At 43.2% G+C, this 22,476-nt stretch overlaps 1 protein-coding gene across 1 annotated transcript in view; it reads left to right on the forward strand.

Moving 5' to 3' along the window:
- The window catches only part of DNAH17 (dynein axonemal heavy chain 17), an 8,024,690-nt gene that overhangs the window by 5,794,428 nt on the left and 2,207,786 nt on the right, over positions 1–22,476 (forward strand). The window lies entirely within an intron of this gene.

Genomic DNA, 22,476 nt, shown 5'->3' on the forward strand with positions numbered 1-22,476 from the left:
GGGGGTTTGCCCTGGCCTCCATCTGGTGTGGAACCAGGTGGTACACTAGCCTGATTCAGTTTACCTTGTGGCTTACCCTGGTTATGTTTGGGGCCCTCTTTTGGATTGGAATTATTGGAATTCTCTTTGTTGTCTTTCTGTGGCTGCTTACCCTCACCCTCCTTCTGAGTAGCCCCAGAATCCTTGTGAGTAGCCCTGTTGGCAACCCACAAGTCAGCAACCTTAGCTAGCTTTTTAGGATCTATCTCCTTTGAACCAGCCAAGTGCTGTCTAAGCTCAGGAGAGCAGACATCAAAAATAGACTCCAACATTACAAGATTCCTCAAACCTTCACTTTGTAACCCTTAACCCAACCATCTAAGTTTTTCAAACATTCACACACCCAGGTAGCCCAAGGGTTACCATCATGCTTTTTGAGGGTTCTAAACCTCTTAAGATACTGGGAAGGGGTCTTCCCAAACCCAGCTATTAATGCTAGTTTCACACACTCATAATCCTGTTTATCCTCCTCCCCCAACTCCATTACAGCATCACTTGCAACAGGGGGGAGCCTAGAGAAAAGCCAAGGGATCAACTGATTCCCTGAGATACTTTGAATCCCATGATTGTGCTCAAACATTGCTAACTAATCCAAAATATCAAGTTTAGTCTCATACATACCAATGATTTCCTTTGGCATACAGGGTCTCTTAGGGGTTGAAGACCTAGAGGACTCTGGGGGAGAAGCATTTTCTAGAGACAGTTTATTCATTTCTAGTTCATAGTTCAGCTCCATTTCTCTGAGCCTTAACTCTTGATGTTTCATGGCAGTTTGTGCATCAATACGTTTCACTTCTAATTCAAGTCTCATTTTCTCAAGTGCAATAAACTCAGGAGTAAGTTTAGGACCTGTGGGGGTCCCTGTGGACAGAGGTTGTGCATTCTGAGCAAGCAAGGGAGTAGCAGGGTTTCGTAGCAAGGACTCATCTACTTCTTCACAATGAACACTCTCAGAATCAGAAACATCAAAATCCACATTTGCTGGAGTGGTAGGTCCTTCTGACCCACTCTCCAGACTTTTTCCCATTAACTGTGCAACCAGTTCAGATTTCTTTCCTTTACCAGAGATATTCTTATCCCTACACATGGTTCTCAGAACCTCAGCAGTATAGAGTAAAAGACTCTCTTCAGTGTAGTTTTCCATATTTGACATGATTTCTTAGTTAAATAGAATTAGTGGTGTTAGCCTTGTGGTTAGTTGAACCCAAGCAATAGCAGCACTCTAAGTGTAAACACTCTACTTCCAAATCCTCACCGCTGTACACCAGTGTTAGGCAGAATCCTGTGCAGTGCCCTTAGGAACCACTGCACACAATTAAGACTACAGGTGGTGATACAAGTTTTACCTTTGGTACAAGCCTGTACTACTATATCAGAGTGGTAGCAGTGGCGGAGCAGCCAGGCCTATCTCAAGAGTATATGAGCAGTAGCAGAGATTACACAAAGGGACCAAAATTAATGTGACTCAAGCAAACACTGACTCAAGGTTTCAGGTACAAAAATATAAGTAAATTTATTTTTAAACCATTCGTTATAAACACAACACTTCTATTAAACTTCAATAAAAACCACACGTTAAATATACTACAACTAACCAATTCACTTTGTACAGTAAGTCTCAGGGTAAGTACCCTGTGTTGGAATGAACCGTTGTTAGGCACAAAAACACGTTACCACTAATACAATTGCGATCACTTTTTGACAGTTCGGTCTACTAAACAAACGCATATCCGTGACATGAAATGCTACCGGGGCAAAAACACACTTAGCACCTGAGATACCCAGAGGGAGTTGGAGGCAAAAATCACAGGCAATATTTTGGTTATGCAGGCAGAATCAAGAAACACTCAGAGACAGGAGTTCAAAAGTCAAAGGGCCGGAGCCAGGGTCAAAAGACACCGGGGCCAGTTGCCGAAGATCAAACAGTTTATGATTCATCTGAGCCAAAAGTACTTCGATATTGTCAATGTTCGGAAGCAAAAGTTATAAGAAGGATGTAAGACAAGGTCAAGCCTTGGAATTGAAGAAAAAGGGATTTACCCAGTTTCCTGAACAGAACACAGTACCTTGTTCCAATGGTGCAGCTGGTGCCCTGGAAGTTGTTCCTGTTGGTTTCCCGCAGACCCACGATTGCTGGAGCTTCGTCGAGAAGGAGGATGTTTGAAGGAGGTCTGCACCACACAGGGATGAGGCCGGCAGCAGCGACACAGAATAAAAGGTGCACTCCTTTAAAACAGGAGAGGCTCTTCAGGTGGCTATCCGGACCACTACAGCAGTGTGCAGCGATTGCGACCACGGAAAAGGATCCACTGCCTGTAGAAGATGAGCTGGTTATCCCCACCAAGCTCAAGGGAAGAAAACTCCAAACTGCATCTTCTGAGTCGTTGAAGGGCAGATAGCTCAGGACTGCAGCAGGGCTTCACCGGGACGGGGTAGTTGCAGCAGCTGTCGTTCGCTCTGCTTCTCTTCGGTTCTTGTAGTTCGAGTGGCGACTCTCTGACTTCTAGCCCAAGAGACCTGCATTTTACGCGTCAAACCCCCATTCATGCAGCCTGGCTGTCAATCACCCAGCAGCCCAGACAACTACCCTGCCTAATCATGACAAAGTGCGACTTGGGTTTCTTAGGATACTCTGTGAGGGGGTGACTACACCCCTCCCTCACATTCAGCCCACCTAGACACCTAGGCGCCTTGAGGAAGGCTTCTGGGCAGAAGCCCGCCAAAAGACAGTGAACAAAGAGGCGAACCTAGTTTGCCGCACAAAGTAAAACACAAGAAGGACTTTAACAAAAAGAAATGGCGTACAAACCCAACCGGAGCCAAGAGAAAGACGATTTGGTCAAGCGGGTTTATGTTCGAGGCTAATATAATAGCCAAGAACAGTACCACGTTTATCTAATATAATCGCGGTAGAAATGTTAGGGTAGATTCCACTGCCACCAGCCAAGTCTAAATGTTAAAAGAGCGAAACAATGCTTTAGGAGGTACAGATAAAAAGGGATACAAGTTAACCCTTTCCAGTACTCCATGGAAGATGTGGTGTACTGGATCTATGGTAGTAAAGTTAATGGTAACTTTACCCTTTTCTGGGGGACAGTAGTCGCCTCAGAAATGGAGTCGAGGGAAGTCTCAAAGACAACCCTGTGCCACGGCACTGAAGGTGCTGTGTGACACACACAAAGAAGGGGGCTACTGAAGTGGTGTACTTCAGAGTCCACAATCACAAAAACAGATGAAAACACATAGCAAAACACAGGTAAGAGTGGAGGAAAAGCTCTCACTTTACCAAGTGGAAAAAAATAAACTCCAGAAGTCCAGCAAAGCTGCTGGGGGACTCACTAGGTGAGGGAAATTAGCCATAAATGAGAATTCTCCCTAACAAGATGTATGTCCGCCATCTTGATTTTCGGACGCCACCGGGCACTGTTTTCAGCGTCTGCTTTCGGGCACAAAGGATGCACGTTGGCTGCTTATCTTGACACCAGTAGTGCTCAGGCTATTCCGGTTGCCAAAATTGGTAACATCGACCCGTTTAGATTACGGGAGCTGCATATTTTCTCTTAAGCAGCGGGCTTCCCAGGGAGGCCATTAAAGGAGCAGCCACATCAATGGCACTCCAGGCCACCATTGATAGAGAGTGCCGATGATGAGCAAGATGAAATATGAGCGCGAAAAGGTGAGAGTGTAAGAGAAAAAGTGAGTGTGAGAGGAAGGATGAGAGAACAAGTAAGGACTGAGAGCAAAGGTGAGAGTTGGAAAAGATGGAATAAGGGAATAGCTTCAAGCGTGCCAGAAAGAGAGAAAGCGAGAGAGTGATAGCGTGCATGCAGTAAGAGGGAGTGTCAGTGTGCACGGGTAGAGAGAGAGAGACAGCGCATGTAGGGAGAGAGACAGTACGCACGGTGAGAGAGGGACAGTGTGCATGGAGAGAGAGAGAGTGACAGCACATGTGGGGAGAGATAAAGCAACAGCGCGGTGAGAGGGTGACTGCCTGTGAAGGTTAGAGAGAAACAATGCAGAGAGAGAGAGAGAGCAGCATCATGTGCAGAGAGTGCGACAATGTGCGTAGGGAGCAGCAATACAAGCCTTTGCGGCAGCAGCATCTAGGAGAGTGACCTTTATTTTGAAACTGAACATAAACATGGGATAATGAACACTATATAGCTAAAAATGCACGGGTGCACATTTACATACATGTCTGTTCCTGCTAAGCCATCCTTTATTTCAAGTCATATGCATGTCAAGGGGCACTGATAACACAATATCTAATGTGTCTTTTGTGTGGACATATGATAGTCATTCACCTGGCACGGCCATAAAGGTACTACCTTGCCAAGATGTTAACAGCCGCAAAGTGATGTGTGTACCAGGGCATATAAAAGCAGTGTCAGGCAAACGACTTATACCTATACACACTGCCTGGGAGGAGGGAGGTGCAGTGGTTCGAATTCTATAAGAAAAGGAAAATTGATTATAGTTTGACATTGTGAACGAGTGCAAACCCTTGTTTGGAGAAAAAAGGTGCACGTGTGCGTAGTCCAAGAGAGATTAATTTGTTTGTGGTACCTCTAAACTGCTCCAGAGTGCATTGTTTCAAGCGGTGCTTCACTAATCCCAGCATATCAATTTAACCGCATAGGGTGGCGTGACACAAAATGGAGAGGGATGAAATAGTCACATCACCTGGGCCCATACATGGAATAGTGGGTCAATCTTGTGGGGCCTGGACAGCCCCCACACTGCACCGCTGGGTTGTCATTTACAACCCTGATATGATGTCGCTCTAGTTACTCTACTAACTAATCCGCACAAAAAGCACAAGGGCTCTAACTCCTTTTCCCGTTGCTTAGTACACAGTGGGCCTCATTACGAGGTTGGAGGTAGCCATGGCGCTATTGGCGACATGGCTACCTCCAAACCCTTCCGACTCCGCCCTGGTGAATGGAGCAATTACCGGTCCATTCCAAGGTTGGCAGGACCAGTAATTCCCCATTCACCAGGGCCCTTCCCCATTCCCATTTGAGCCACCATAGGGCTCAATGGGAATGGGGAAGGTGCTAATAATGGTACCGCAAATCCGTTATTAGCTCCGGAGTCCCTTTGCGGGTCCCGTCCGTAAAAACCATAAAGGGAACTCGTAGTAGGGCGGTAAGGGATTACTGGCACCGGTGCCGGTAATCCCTTACCGCCCGCCTCGTAATGAGGCCCAGTGTGATCTTGGGCAAATCCCATCCCTTTGTCTCTTTAGGAGCAGCCCTGGAGCTCAGTACAAATATTAGTATATTGGGCATATATTTACAGGAAGCCAGGTTATCATGAATCTGCGGTCACTAGTGTTATGGTTCAGACCAATGTCAGTAGTACATTGGGCCCCCTTTTTAAAGCAATGACATTTTCGACAGGTGGGTACGCCCCTTCCTTCCGGTATTATTTCTTCCCTTTTGATATGGTTTGATATGGGTTTGATATACATTTTATATAAAACGGTTATCAAAGCTTATATCTATTTTATATCAAATGTATATTTTTTTTTATATAAAGTGTTTTTGTACTTTGATAGGATATTGAGATGATTTGATATAAAGTGAATCTAAACTTTATATTAAAATGATTTTAACAAAGTGTCTATAAAATGTGGCAGGGAGAACGCATATGCGCTGTTGTCTGGTTGCGGTCGAAATGATTTGTGAGGAGACAGACTGCGAGTGTGAGGCGGTGGTGACTTGTTGAAGACGCAGGAGTGGGTTTGCCTTTAAGGCCCGACATTATGATTTTACATAGATTTAATAGAGATGGAATATACAGCTAGGCAGATTGCGTGACGTCATTATTTTATAACAGATTTTATATAAAGTTGGAGTACATTTGATAAGAACCTTAATAACGTTATATAAACTTTATATATATTTATATTATTTTTACAAAAATTGTTGCACATTTTGATAAGAATTTGAATAATGTTTATATATGTTTCATATGATTTATATTCATTTTATATAAAGTTGGTGCACATTTTTATATCAACTTGAATAATGTTTATATAAACTTTATATTATTTTTATATAAAGACGGTGTGCATTTTGCTAAGACCTTTATTACATTTTATAAACAATAGATATAGTTTAAGAATTTCAAGAATGTTTGATATAAATTTGATTGAAAGGACTGGTTTAAGTGTGTGATAGCGTTGGGCGTGGGCTTTGCACCCGGATATACAGCATTTTGCAGTCATCTGGAAAACACAGTGCTTTTGAGCTATTCAGGGGCTATTCAGAAACAGCCATTATGAACAGCTACAGCTACGAGGAGGGGAGAACAACCCCAGGAAACCCTGTGGATTTTATGATGTATGATGGGATGGAAGATTCTCATTATTTGATGGCAGACTATGAACGCGAAATGTTTTGGGACAATGGTGATGCAGCCATTTGTGGCTGATGCGAGCTCTGAAGACAAGGACTAAGAAGCTATGGTTCTACAGGCAGATGCGGGGATGACGACAGAGACTGATTTCGCCCCCCCAGACCCTTGATGAAAAACAAGATCATATGTGCGGCGGTGGTGAGGAGAACCAGACTGTGGCAGAGACTATTAATATTTACTGTGCTGGGTATTTTGAAAGTAACCTGTATAAGGCCTGTCTTTCATTGATGGAGACCGATAGCCCTAAAGACAATGCTATTATTCGTTGTGCTTGTTGTTAAAAAAATACTGAAAGCCCGGGGGATAATAGTATATGTAAGGAATGTATTATGCTAATGGATACCGATATGGACACAAACGCTCCTCTTCGTGCCGATATTTGTGCCACCCAGGGGATTACGGCCTTCGTGACTGGGGCGTTTTTAAAATAACACTTTTACAGATGGTGCTATGGACATACAATTAATGATCCTCAGCAGGATTCTCACAAATGTTTGGAAATATCTTACGCAAATAATTTGCTACATAAAATATGTTTTGTGTTGAGCCCTAAACATATTGTAGAAATTATGCGTCTGACACAACCGCTGACACAGCTAAGGAATGGTGCAAGAACTCAATGATGTGTAGCAAACACATTATGGGCTATAGAAGCAGCATATCACCCAATTTTGAAAATGTAGCAGTTTAGACGCATGTGTCCGACTCGTGTTAGAAACATCATTGAAAAAACTGTTCCCAAATAGGTGGGTATAAAGTATATATAAATGAGCGCCTCATGAAGTGTAACATGCTGGTTTAACGAAGCAGTGGCATGCAACGTGTTTGTGTGGTATTTGCATGTATTACAAAATCTATAACAAGATCGATTGTTTTAGTGTTTTAATGTAAATATGTTCTGAATGAAAATTATCGTTTTAAATGTGAATACAAATCTGTTATTCATAAAAACTGCATGTGTCTTTATGTTGAGCTGTTATGGGCAAACATGTCTGTCCAGAAGCTGTTGAAAATATATTATGAAGGAGGTATCGGTAGTTATGGAGAGCTTGACAGCCTTTGCCGTAGACTGCAAAGTAATGGTGAGAAGGTGTCGACAGGGAGCCGTCAATACATGGCTTGCAGGGGGGGGAGCTTATACACTGCATAAACTGGCCCGTAAACATTTTAAATGGTGAATGACTGTAGTATATGGCATCGATCAACAATGGCAGGGAGATATTATAAATTTGAGTCCATTTCACAAAGATAACGATGGTTTTCGCTATATTCTAGCTGTCGTCGACGTTCTATTAAAATACGCCTATGTTGAGGGTGTAAAGAGCAAGATGGGCCATAATGTGGCGATGGCTTTTAAGCACATATTTTATTATTATATTTTTTTATTGACATTTCAAATTTTACATCTGTAACCGTAACCCCAGACCTATGCCCCATCCCCTAACCCACACTCCTTTTCCCCAAACCCCAACCGTAGAATGATAAAATCTATCCAGGAATTAAGTCTGTGCAATGCCTAACATTCGCAAACTTTGTGGACAATGTGCAACAACATAGTCATCCTTCAAAAATGTCAGTACAGTTCCCCATTATATTAAGAAAGCCTGTTGCGCTCCCTGGGTGGCATAAGCCAACCGTTCTAAAGCTTCAAAGTTCCACATCTTTTTAAACCAATCATGAACATGTGGAGGATGATCATTTGAGCTTTTCATTTGTGTTTAGGCCATTTCAATTCCTCCTTTGTTGCATGGGGCTGTGACCCCTTTCTCAGCATCAATTGGATATGCTTATTAATAGTTCCCCAACAATTAGACAGTTTTGGGCAATCCTACCAGTCATGTAGCCAAACCCCATTTCCCCTCCCTCCAGCAATCATCTGTGTTAATTAATTTCATCTTGTATAACCTGTGCAGAGTATAATAGCCTTGTACCATGATGAAGGGAGCGTGTTAATTTCTGAATATTTCTCCATAACGTTAGCCATTCTTTGATAGAGTTTGATATTCCCGAAATCCACTGCCAGTTCAGAATATATTTCATGTTCCCAACCTGGAGTTCCTCTTTTAAGAAACGTTATAGATTGGAGATAAGGGATTTTTCTCCTGGGTTTGATAATAAAAACTTCTCAAATGCTGTTAATGGTCTAGTTGCTGCCTCTTTATTCAGCCTTTTTTTACATTGATCAAATAGAATAAAATCGGACTCCCAAAACATATCCTTGAATTTATTGCAGTTCGTCTTCTTGCATTTAGAAAAATAACCTCTTTCCTGACCTGGTTTAATTTGCGGGTTATTAACTATTGGTGAAAAAGGGGAAGGATATGTGGTACTATGATATTGATTTATGGCCTTGGCACCATATAGTCGCCACTAGATTGGTACTCTGACTGGCATGCATATTCTTTGGGCGATCTTGTTTGGGAAGCCAAAGCAATTCCACGATATGCGAGCCGCACATAGCTTTTTTAAATCCTGGCCCATATTTTCTCTGATGATGAGGAAAACCATTCTCTCAGCACTTGTAAGTGTGCTGCTTGATAATATTTTCTGAAGTTATGAAGTCCCAGACCCCCCTAGTTTGTTGGAATTATCAATGTTTTCATTGCTACCAGTGTTTTATTTTTGTTCCAAATGAATTTTGATATCATTCTATGTAACTACCGAAAGAACGTTTGAGGAACCGATATGGGAAGAGCCTGGAATAAATATAGTACCTTGGGTAATATAGACATTTTCAACACGTTTATCCGACCCAACCATGAAATCATTAACGGGCTCCACCACAAGTGCAAATTCAGTATTAGATGACAAAGGAGCTACCTGAAGGGGTGTTAGTGATATATGTAGTATTTCAGATTTAGCGTTATTTATTCCGAGACCAGCCACCTTACCAAACTCTTTCAGTTCCCGAGTGACCCCAACCAGTGACTCCAGTTTCTGTGACCGTAACCAGCATGTCATCAGCAGACACCATTATTTTATGATATTCTGTCCCAAATGGTATCCCTTGTATTTGATCTGTTTGTCTAATTTTACTTAAACAGGGTTCCAAAGGTATAGCATACAGAAGCGGGGATAGTGGGCACCCGCTTCATTCCACGTTGTAGTGTAATTAGAGTGGATAACTGACCATTTATATGAACCCTTATCTTGGGGTCAAAGTAGTTAACGCTTTTCATATTTATAAAATTGGGCCAAATCCCATAGTCACCAAAACTCTAAACAAGAATTTCCACTCCATCCTATCAAACACTCTCTCTGTGTCTAGAGCCAGGAAAAGTGCTGGTTTTGCTTCTTACTCGTCCTTTCAATCAGATGGCAGGCTCTCCTGATGTTATCATGGGTTTGTCTATACTTAATGAAATTTATTGGGAGGATAGCTCAGGAGCAACGTTAGAAGCAAGACCACACGGAGCACCCCAGGTTCGATCCCAGGGTCCGCGCTTAGAAACCTATGGGTATTAAGCATGTTATAAATAACCTATCATATCATCATAAACCAGACTGAGCAGGTCTGGATGGTAGAATATCTAACATTCTGTTAGCTAACATTTTCGTATAGATGTTTCCTTCAAAATTAATCGAGGCAATAGATTGGTACGACCCACATTCCGTGGGATCTTTATTTGGTTTTGGGAAGACGACCATTTTAGCTCCTCCATAGCGGCCACTATTGATTGGAATGTTTAATAAAACAGGGCTGGATACCCATCCCGTCCAGGGGCTTTATTCAGCAGGAGGCCACAAATAACCCATGTGATTTCAGCTATCGTTATCTCTTGTTCCAAGAGTTGACGTACCTGAGGTAGAATCAATGGGAGCTTAACCGAAAGTAAATATAACACTTGTGCCAGAGTGTCTGGATTATCTGATTTATATAATTTGGAGTAATATTCCACAAATTGTAGAAGTATCTGTGAGGTGGTTGTGAACAGATGTCTGTTGATATCTTTCACACCCTGAATTGTGTGCGACGCCTGAGTTTGCCTTAATTGTCTAGCCAGCAAATGATCAGGAAGGATAGCTTAGTGGCAACGTGCTCACCTTGGAAGCAAGACGACAGAGCAACACAGGGCCGGTCCTCAGGACTCTGCTTAGAAACCTCTGGGTATTAAAAACGTTATAAATAACCTATTACAATTACAGTCAGCTTTATTTGCCTTTATGTAATATTTCTGTTTTGCATACAGTAGACCTTTTTCTGCTTTTGATGTTTGTATAAGATGTAGTTTCCCCCTTACATTCCTATATGCCTTCTTAACAGATAGACTTCCATCCGTTTCCATTCTTTTGATTATATGTTTCAGTTCCTTCTCTAATTCGGACTCAGTGGCCACCTGTTGTTTATGTCTGCAAGACCCATCAGAAATAAGTTCCCTGCGAAATGTGGCATTGAAGGCATCCCATAGTGTTTTCATAGTGATGCCCCCTGTTTCATTTAGCTCAAAACAATTCCTCACTCTTACCCCCTAAGTTCTCCATTAACACTGAATCCCTAAATAATTCTGAAGGGCAAGCCCAGGATCATATCCTCATTACTGTACCCGGGAAAAGAATCTCTACTTCCATGGGTGAGTGATCCGACAAAGCGATGGGGTGAATTTCCATTTTTGGAATCCAGCCCTGGAGCATAGATGAAGACCAAATGTAACCTATGCGTGAAAATGATTTATGAACATGAGAATAATGAGTATAACCTTTCTACTTCCCTTTCTACTTTACCCACACATCAAAGACTGCTTTCTGCTCTACTTTTCTTCGCAACCGTAGTGAGGGGGTTGGGGGGAATGCCCATATAAGGTGCTTGTACTTCTGTCTCTGAGAGGTCCCATGCTAAATTAAAGTCCCCATAAATGAACCTTTCACCCACCATATATGACTCCACCTCAACTAGTGTCCTCCTCAGAAACTTATCTTGACCAGTATTTGGGGCATAGAGAGATACCAAAGTTACCAATATTGATTCTAATTCAGCTATGATAAGTATATATCGGCCCTCCTTATCTGCCTTAGAGTTGATTAATTTGAATTGTGTCTCCTTCCTTATTGCGATTAATACACCTGCCGTTTTCTTCTCAGCATTTGCTTGGATAATAGTGGGATAGTGTCTAATATAAAGTTGGGACCTATCCTGTTGTTGTACATGGGTTTCCTGTAAAGCTAAAACATCTGGATGATGCCATGATAGGAACACATCCAATTTCTTTCATTTTACTGGGGTATTCATCCCACGAATATTAAGGGATATGCACTTGAAAGTTGTACGATTTTAATTTTGCAATTTGTACACTGTACCATGATTTCTGACCTTGTTCCCTGGTTGTATATCTGTAACCAACTGTGGTGTATCCCCACCTCAACCCCTCATTTTTAACCTTCGTCCCCGCAACAAGTAAAACAATTACCTCAACACCCAACCTCTCCGCCCCCTTCCCTGGTGTGACCCATTGTACCTAGAGTACCCTCTACCATCCCACCTTGACTTTGGGTCATCTCTTCTTCCAGGGAGCCCAATAGGGTATACTAGCACCCTCTTCACCTCCACCCCACTGATTCCAAGTTGGGGTATTTCAACCCAAGCCTGTAGTTCAATTGCTTATCTGGCACAGCACTTGTTCATTTCCTTTCCCTCTCTCTGTCAGTTTCCCTTCCAAGTCCTAATCTGCGGGCCTTTAAGACGAGGATTCCACCGGGACCAGTTTGGGGCTGTGTTTCGTATGTCTCCTTTATCCCCACTTTGGCTTCCTTCCGCTGCTCCAGATATAACGTTGTTCCTCAGTAGTTGTTGATCCTGAGCGATGACCCCTTCATCCTCTTCTATTTTTAGCAGATCCATGCCTTCTTCCTGGGAGGCGATGCTGTTGCCTCCCATCAATTGCAAATGTTAAACCAAAAGGGAAAGTCCATCTATATTTGATCTTCCTGACTTGCAGCTCTTTCACCACTATTTGCAGATCTTGGCGCTTCTGAAATGTAAGCTGGAAGAGATCCTGAAATAGTTGTAAAGGTGAGCCATTGTATGTAATAGAGTCAGCTTGTCTACTCTCAATATATGTTCCTGATAGTCTCTGCACGTCACCAAGTCGGCCCTAGGGCACATTCCAGGACCCGATCTTTTTGGGCCCACCCTATGGACGCGGTCTATAAATATTGTCACTTCTTCTTTTAAGCCCAGTATTTCTTTGAAGATAGAAATTATTCAGAAAGGTTTTGTACTCGAATATTTGCCCTGCGGACCTGTTCTCCAGGTCATCACACTATATCTCTAGGTTATGTGTTGTTCTTGCCAAGTGGTCCACCAAGTCCTCTGTTTATCTTGAGTAAGTTCCTATATCGCCCTTTCATTGGCATCCGTCCGAGGCCCGTTAGATCTTTCTTGAAGTCGTGATCATTTGCTTAATCTCTGAAGTGAATGCCGTAAATTGTGTTTGAAAAGAGGCAGTAAAAGAGCTTTGAAAGTCTTGAAAACCTTTTGCAAAATCCACTTTGGCGCCTGCCATTGTTATGGGGAGGTTTGATGGAGAAATGCAAGTACTGGATTGCTGAAGCCTGGATGTCCTATCCTAAATGTCTTGTAATGGGCTAACCTGGGATACTTGAGGCGTGGAGCGGCTTGGCGCACCAACTTTCTTTTTTGTTTCCGGCATATGGTGCCTGCTACCAAATGGGTGCCCCCCTTTATATTAAGCTTGTGACCAAAGCAGTAACCTTAAGAGCTGCCACCCCCTCGGAACTGCATAGAGGTACCAGAGCTCTTAGCTTTCTTTGCCTGAAAGTCGGCTCCCCAACCCTCTCTCGTTTACTGTCAATATCTCTAGTTTATGTGTTGTTCTTGACAAGTGGTCCACCAATACCTCTGTTTGGCTTTTGTCTTGAGTAAGTTCCTGTGTCGCCCTTTCATTCGCATCTGTACGATCCCCAAGGTCCGTTAGTTCTTTCTTGAAGACAGTGATCATTTGCTTGATCTCTGAAGTGAATGCCGTAAATTGAGTTTGAAAAAAGGCAATAAAAGAGCTTTGAAAGTCTTGAAAACATTTAGCAAAATCCTCTTTGGCGCCCTCCATTGTTATGTGGAGGTTTGATGGAGAAATAGAAGTACTGGATTGCTGAAGCCTGGATGTCCATGCCCATATGTCTTGTAATGGGCTAACCTGGGATACTTTAGGCGTGGAGCGGCTTGGTGCACCAACTTTCTTTTTTGTTCCTGGCATATGGTGCCTGCTACTAAATGGATGGTCCCCACGTTATATTAAGCTTGTGACCAAACCAGTAACTGTAAGAGCTGACCCCCACCCTCCGGAACTGCGTAGAGGTACTTCTCGACAGAGCGCTTAGCTTTCTTTGCCTGAAAGTCGGCTCCCCAACCTTCTCTGCCTGACGTTTACTGTCAATACGGAAGCAGCCAAATTGGAAACTTGCAGAGAAGCTGGAAACATGTGATATTGCTACCCATGTGCTTGCATACTTCTGGACCTCAAATGGTAATGGCTTAAGCGTGCAAACAGAGGTTCATCAGGGATGGGCAATATTTTGTAGTCCTACTGTTACTTATTGGTAATATTTGCTGTTTCCTATTGGTAGTATTAGCTCAGGGATGACATACTGTTCTTTTTTTAAAATTAACTTTTCAAACAGCTTTATGAAAAGCACTCCTAATCTTACACAGGAGGATGTTTATTAAACCTGCCTTTGTAGCATGCCCTCAACAACCCTCTTTTCCTTTGGTGGAAAACCTGTATGTAGCACGGCCGTAGTTTGCTCAAACAGCACAATATGGGAGCCTCATGAAGTACTTACTTGTCATAGAATATTTATATCACACGCTCTGTTTACGGTGTCTGGCTTTCCGTGCAAAAACCGTACATCTGCCCCCTGCATGTCTCCCGAGCATGTCAGAAGCGGCCACCCAGTCTCTGAGGAAAGTTTTATTCGACTGGCATCTTCACGAGGTCACCACACTGCATCACCCGCTTCCATCTGGGACCGTTTGTCTCAGCTGCCTCACATAACTTGACGCGCCCGTGACAGTGATTCATGGAGTGATATCCAAGTTGTATGCCTTTCACCAAAGCAAATCCAATTTCATGCAGTCCACCATAGCTTCTTTTTTATCCTGCGTCATCATTCCGGATGGCATGTCTCTCTCCAGACGTCTGTACTGGGGTCAACGCAGCTCAACAGCTTTGGCTCATGCAAGCCACAGATTGAGCACGACCCCCACTTGTCTTGGAGTCGAGCCGCAATGTCATGTTGCGGGTGTGGTCAGACCGCGTATCCCTCCTGCCGCCACCGAATTCCGCTCAAATTTCTTGCCTCGTTGAGTCCAGGAGGGATACTGGTCATCTAGGTGCGGCCCAACCTTAATTGGGAATGGAGACTCTGACAAGCAGCTTTACTTGTGCCATTTATGCACGCTTTGGGAGGAGCTCTACTGGCACTCGTCCTCAGTGCTCAGCGGCCATCTATGACTCTCAAGCGTCTATTTAACAAAGATAAATTTCCCACTAAATTGCAGATCGACGCTGGTAAAGAGTTTTTAAATAAGCCGCTGCAGAATCTTAAAGACTTCATTGTAGAACGTTTTATAGGAACTTTTAAAACCCGGCTCTGGTGATTTTCTTTGCTAAAAACCCCTGAAGATATGTATAGGTGCTTACTGCATTTATAAATGTATATAACACGCATCACAGATCTTTTAAAACCACCCCATCTGCTATAAAGCTGCTGCATCCCAGGCTGTCTGGAAAAAACAGTACTGTGAAAGACTTTTTAAAAAAGACAACCTTCAAACCCCTTATAAGGGTGGATCATGTGCAGATCTCAAAACACAAGGCTGTCTTTACAAAGGGGTATGAACAGAACTATAGCAGCAATATCTTTATTATAGATGGAGTGGCTCATCGGGAGGATCTTTATATATACAGATTATTTGATTATTCAGGAGACACGGTTCAAGAAGTTTTTTACAGGGAGGAGATCCCGGGAGACATGGTTCAAGAAGTTTTTTACAGGGAGGAGATCCAGAAAGTCAGTAAAGACCAGCAGCGTATGTGTAGAATCGAAAATCATAAAAAGTAAAGGGCGCAGAGACAGAAAACAATATTTAGTTAAATGGCTGGGGTGCCCTGACAAATTCAACAGTTGGGTATTCGCTGGATCCCTAGAGACTATGGGTGGGTAACGGTGGTCCAAATGGAGTCTGCGTCTTTTTAGTTTATGCTTCCCAGCAATGCTTTGGCCAAGACATTTCCAGGGAACAAAATATCCAACTTTACTGTAAAGCTGGTCAAACCCGTGAATCTGGAAGGTCAATGGACGGTGGCGCTCACTGTGGTTCGTATGTTCGATCCTGGGGCACTTTAGTTCCGGGGAAGCTACGTTTATCAGAAAACAAACACACCCTCGGAGGCTCTGGCCTCGGGGACTTCCTGAGGAGCATTATTCAAATATTCAGGGACTTGTTAGAGTCATCAGCACGACTGTATCAAACATAATGGAATTTGAGGACACGATGCTACAACTAGACCCCCACCAGCGTAAAGGTTTTTTTTACAGGGTGCAGACCCATCTGTAAGGTTTTCAACAGCAGGGAGACTGTGCAACATATTGGTGATTGTGCAACACATTCGTAGTAAAGAACGATGGGATAATACCTGCCTTGACAGCAGATATTTTAATAGCTTATTGCTTTATAGCAATATTGTGGAAGATCAACAGGTGGGGGATAGCTATGCCCCGCTACTTAGAACCGTGGAGATTCCAGGGAAAAACAACAATATTTTAAACATTCAATACAACAAACCCGATTAAGACCCTGTGTGCAAAAAACACTTTGCCACATCAACATACAGACAAGAGACGGTTAGGGGCAGTCCGTATCATTTAAACACAGAAAAGTCTGGCTGCTGTTGCACTTCAGAGCGCTCCGGCTGAGAGCCTAATTAAAACAACATTATAATGGCAGTGGTGAAGAACTATGGAGACCCAGGGTCTTATATGGAATATTGCATGACCCAGGCCAGTTACAGCGATCAGTCATATTTCAGCTGAACCCAGTAATGTATGGGGGGGACTCGGCTGTATTTTTAAACATCTTTTTAGACGCGCAATGCCCTTTATACGTCACTGCTTTGAATGAGCTAAATCACATGTGAAAACGTCAGCCGGCAATATTGCAAAAGACGTCATGGGAAGCGTGACAACTGCAGTTGCTGAGCAGCTCACAAAACAGAAAAAGGAGGGTCAGGACGGATCAGGTCTCATTTATAAACCACATAGAAGCAGTCAGAGGAAGAGGTCAGCTTCCCTGCTGCGTGGACCTGCAACACCCACAAAGAAATGCAGATCAAAGCCCTCACACAGGAGGATAGGAAGAAATGTGCTATTTTTAAAAGACACAAGGGCAGTGATATTTTTTAAAGAACAATGCCCTTCTTACACAGAGCCTCGGAGGGAATGTGTAAAATTGGAGCTCGATCTATTTACCGTACCCCCGTCCCACACCAGCATCGATAACAGTTTCTTTATCGAGGTCTTGCTGCTGGTGCCTTTAAAACCACTATCCCCCATAGAATAATTTTATCGGGACCGACTGACATGTATCTGGATTTGAATGATACACTGTTACATCTAACCAGTAAAATAACAAAGGCGGATGGAACCGACATCGCGGCCACAGCGCGTGTGGGCACAAATGCTTACCTAATAACCACCATGTTTAACCAGGTGGACATGATGCTAGGCAATCGAATGATAACGCAGAGCGACAATATGTACCCCTCCAGGGCTTATATAGAGAACTTGTTAAATTATGGCCATGATGTCCTGGATAAGCAACTCTCGGTGGGTATCTTTTATCACAATAACGTGGGATATTCAGACAACACCGATCTGGACGATGATAACAAGAGATTTGTGAGAAGAGCCTATCACCCCAGGGCCAGTAGATTATTTGATTCACTAGGCCGCCTACACGCAGACTTTTTCTTTCAGGATAAACTACAGATTAACGGCGTTGATCTTAAAGTGAAATCATCTAGAAACACTGACCCTTTTTGCCTCTTGAGCCGGGACTCCAAGCAACGCAAACTATTCATCACATTGGTCAGTTTATTCATTAAGCCTGTAAACATCTCCCCGACTGTTAAATTGGTGCATGCAGAGGCGCTGCAGATATCTAACGTAAAATATCCTGTGGAGAGAGTCGGTCTAAAAGTCTTCAACATTCCTACCAGTAGCCGCGGTACCAGTTAAAACAACCTGTTTCTGGGGCAGCTCCCAAAAATAATATGATAAAAACCCATTTGAGTTCAAACACTGTAACATGAACTCTGCAGCGCTGCATAAGAACAGTGTCTGATTCCTGCCAAAGCATATTCCCCCAATTTTGTACTTCCGGACATAATCAGAGAATACATGGGGGTGGTGGCTGTTACGGGAAAACACATGCTTGATATACTGGTTGCATTTGCACGCAATGAGTATGCTCTTGGCTATATCCTACCTGCCTTTGATCTAAGACCTGATAACACTTCAGCGGGGCATTTCAACCTCATGAGGACCAGAAACCTATGTGTTGAAATAAGGTTTGAAAGAAACCTAACCACCACACATTCACTGCTAGTGTGGAGTGTTCTTGAGATAAACGCACAAAAAACCCTACATTTTGATATTTATTGGATACTCTACAGATAAAAGTATTTCTGTGCAAGAATAAACATGCTTGAAGAACAATTTACGGTGCGTATGATATGATAGGTTATTTATAACATGCTTAATACCCAGAGGTTTCTAAGCATGGAGGACTCTGGGATTGAACCTGTGGTGCTGTGTGTCGTCTTGCTTCCAAGGCAAGCGTGTTGCCCCTGAGCTATCCTCCCAGGACAAATGCCAGCTATATATGTGCCAGATGCCTACCCAGAAATCACCCGGTTAGCATGGTGGCGAACACTGATCCGCAGGCCCGGGGTGGAACAAAGTGGATAGCTTTATGGCTAGAGGGAGATGTGCTGACAGTATTTGACAGTATGGCGCATTTCCCGCAGCACCCCATACACACCAGAGTTTTAACAGACTATGTAAGAAGCATAAGAAAATTGTTGTGGGAGAAATGAAGAGGAACTTAGTGCGACACTGTCTGAATGATTAGTGGAGATTATGAAATCTAGTTAGTTCAGCCTGTCACAGAGCGTGCAGGCATGAGAGTTAACCCACTATACTCTCGTATGAAAAGTTTAAGAATGATGCCACCACGCTTTCTGTGCCAGTTAACTGCTATTAGTTTATTCACTGGTTCATTCGAAAATAGACATGTAGTGTGTCCAGAAGGCGACATGTATTTCGGCCGGTGGCTTTCTTCAAAGCTGGACAAAGAGTGAACATTCAATATCCCATCTTGGTTTGTATAAATAAAATAAGCAGAAAACAAATTACCCAATATCAACACAAGAAATATTATATGCATTGTTGTAGATTGAGCATAGAGACAGAGATTGAGTGGGTTGGATCAGGGTAGGATGAGTTAGGTAGTTTGGTAAAAAGAGAAAAACTAAAGGAGAGAAATGAGAAGTTGTAAGTGAATAAATCTTTTCACATTGTAAGCAAAAAAGATCCAAAAAAACCCTTCTTTCAGTTACTGCGTATGTGTTTTGCCATAAAAAATACATACAGTCAGATAAGAAGTAGTTAAGTTGATATACTACTAGTTCTGGTATTCCTTCTGGTCTATTGGTTAAACTTCTGAAAATGCTATCATTCACAATCATTACTTTGTATTTCAGTGTTCTATAACGTAATTAGCTTGCCTTGTTCCTACATTTAACCATTTCTCATTTGGTATACTAACTTTTTAGTCCTTCATGTTGAGACTTAACCATCTGGGTTTTTAAGAATTGCCACTCATCATGATTAGTAGGGTCACTATACAGGTGTACGATCACCATACCTGTGAATATTAAGAAGACTAAAGGAAGCTCCTCATAATTTGGCTTAGTGCATATAATGCTGTATCTACGCGTTTGATTGGTTTTGTTCTCTTGGCGCAGCAAAGGGCTCTAATGTAGCTGTAATGCAAACATCAGGGGCTTTCATAGGTACGGAGTTGAATATAAACTAGCGTTGTTCGCAGATGACATCCTGGCCTATGTCACATTCCCTGAACAATCTATTCCGGCTTTCTTGGGCGAAATAAAGGATTATGGGGTGCAGTCCGGGTTCAGCATAAATCGTCATAAAACGGTCATCCTCCCACTCAAGGACCCTAACTTTTTCTCGGCTCCTATCCCTCAAACTTGGGGCTTCCAGGTGTCACAGGTTAACATCACATATTTGGGTACAACAATAACTAAATGTCTCCAAGACTTGTTCCAATCCAATTATAAGACCCAATGGGCACTTATCCAAAAAGACCTGGGCAATTGGAGCAAGCTTGGTCTCTCATGGGCTGGTAGATTGACTGCAATCAAAATGAACATTTTGCCGCAGGCCTCGCATTGCATATAAAACTCTGATCTTCTCAAAAGATAATGGGGGCCTTGCCTATCCTGATATCCACACCTATTATGCAGCCGCAGTACTCCGCGTTTTGAGGGATCATATTATGGAGTCCAATAGCAAGCAGTGGGTTGCCTTAGAGAACAGGCTCTTTGCCCCGGTAACGATGTGGGAGTGGCTTTGGGCACCTAAAGAAGCCATACATCGCAGGGAAAGGGAGAACCCGCTCTTATCAGCACTATGGGCCTTATGGAACAAAAGAAACCCAGGCATGAAAGGTGTTACGACGTGGCCATCGCCTCTCAGCTGCATCTGCCCCCCCCCCCCAATCAGGGATGTCATCTTTGACCCCCCTCGTTTCCAACCTCAGTATGAGCAGGGTCTGGTTTGGGCAAGGCAGATGTGGAGAGAGGGAGTTTTTCTAACCAAGGGGCAGAGCTGGAGGCTGCTCAGCAAGGTCTGAGGATTGCGCCTCTCCCCTTCCTTCAACTCAAAGGAGTCCTCACAGACCATAGATGGAAAGACCATCTGCGGCGCCCCCTAACGGCATTCGAAAATATCCTGAACACACGCACAGGCACCAAAGGTCTCATATCAGACATGTATATAGTTCTCATTAACAAAGGTAACCTCCCCCCCCAAGCACCAAAGCCAAGTGGGATTGAGATCAAGAGTGGGAGGGCAGCTCTGCAGGGTGGGACACCATCTATAAAGCGGTTTAGAAATCCTCCATTGCAGTGCAATATAAAATGCATAACTGTAGAATCCTCACACAGTGGCACCTCACCCCGCAACGTTTACCTAAAATGTATCAGGGTATCTCCCCCTACTGTTGGAGAGGGTGCAAGCAGGTCTGTACGTACTGGCATCAGTGGTGGGGTTGCCCCAGGATCCAATTGTACTCGAAGGAAATTTTGAGGTGAATCTGTGAGATTGAAGACATCCACAGAGAACTTTCCCCACTCCAGGTTCTGTTCGGTGTAGAGCACACGGAGGAGGGTTACTCGCTTCTTCCACACATGCCAAGGAACTTGTTGCTAGAAGCCCGTGTATGTGTCACGATAAAGTGGAAGGCCTCCTCCCTCCCCACAAAAGCAGACTGGCTGAGGAAAGCGAAGGAAATTTATGAGATGGAGAGCCTGACGGCCATTTTGAGAGAAACTCACACAAACATTAACCAGTATTGGCTCCCTTTTTTGCAGTTTTATGGGGAGGCACAAGGGACTCCGCAATAGTTAAAGTGTCCATGCTCCCGTGGTACGGAAGAGAGCCTGGCCGAGTGAATCCTGGTATTCTCTAGGTACTCTACCCGCGTTTGAGAAACTGTGCAGAAGGGATCATTGGCATAATTCAGACCCGCCGTTTGATATTCCTCCAAGGAGGACGGCGTCTCCCTCTCATTGGTGGAGCTCAGATATCCGACTATTATGGACAATCAGCAACATCATCTTGCCAATTGCTTCTTCTCCTTCATCTCTTTCTCTTGTTTCTTCCTTTCTTGTCTAGTTGTGCAGAAAATAGAATATGGTTTTCTTGTGATCGCACAGTTTTACTTCGCAAATGTGGACACCCTGTTTTATTTCGGGCCTTCTGGCCGATGTACTTGTTGATCACAATAAAAATATATTTTTTTTTAAAAAGCATTCAATGTTATTATACATACTAATATAACATAATAAACAACCAGTTGGTTTTATGATTTGAATACATTTATTATTAAAAAATAAAACATATTTAATACAGGAAGAAACAAATGTTATACCACAATATAGCAAAGAGGGCATGTACATATTCAACAATGGGGCCCCCCCCCACATTATTCAGATAATCATCTAGGCCTGTTGCGTCTTCGGCGTGGCCTAGACATTTCATAGTCATGCATGAAACCGATGTATAAAGATTCCTTAAACCAGCTGCTATTCCATTCTTTTTCAGGTGTCAGGGGAGCGGGGGCTGCTTATAGGGGTGATTAAAGGGCTGTGCTGTTGGCGGGCAGTTGTAGGAACCCCATTTTTTAGCTGCTTCGGAAGTCGTTGATCTGTGACATTACCCGCAGCCAAAGTCAGAATATTTGATTCAGTGACTGCTTGCATTAACTTGTTCCAACCGATGGGGGCATTTATTGTAGCAGTGGGGTATTACTTTGTAAAACCCTGTACTAGATTGTGCATGTTCAAACCCCTTAAAACCTAGTCTTTGTGAATAAACTCTCCCCTACTGGGCCACACAGCCACATCCTTTGCAAGTTTCATTTTATGCAGCAATAACTCGGCGTTAGGTTTATAGCGTTGGCTGAGTGTTTACCCCATCAGCCACAACTGGATCTGCCGCTGGTGGAGCCTTTCCACCGCTAGATTCTTCAAGCGGCATGTATAAAGTTAGGTTATTTTTCTATACATCACTGTTTCGGCCGGGTTTTAGGTATTTATGCAGAATATTCAAATATAACGCTGCTTTATTAAGTGCTGCTAAATCAGATCTGTTTAAAACATCCTTCATTTCCGAGTCGAGATGCATGGTAAC

Source organism: Ambystoma mexicanum, chromosome 3q (genome assembly GCF_040938575.1).
Source record: "Ambystoma mexicanum isolate Mex_15411 chromosome 3q, UKY_AmexF1_1, whole genome shotgun sequence".
In the NCBI taxonomy this organism is placed as follows: Eukaryota; Metazoa; Chordata; class Amphibia; order Caudata; family Ambystomatidae; genus Ambystoma; species Ambystoma mexicanum.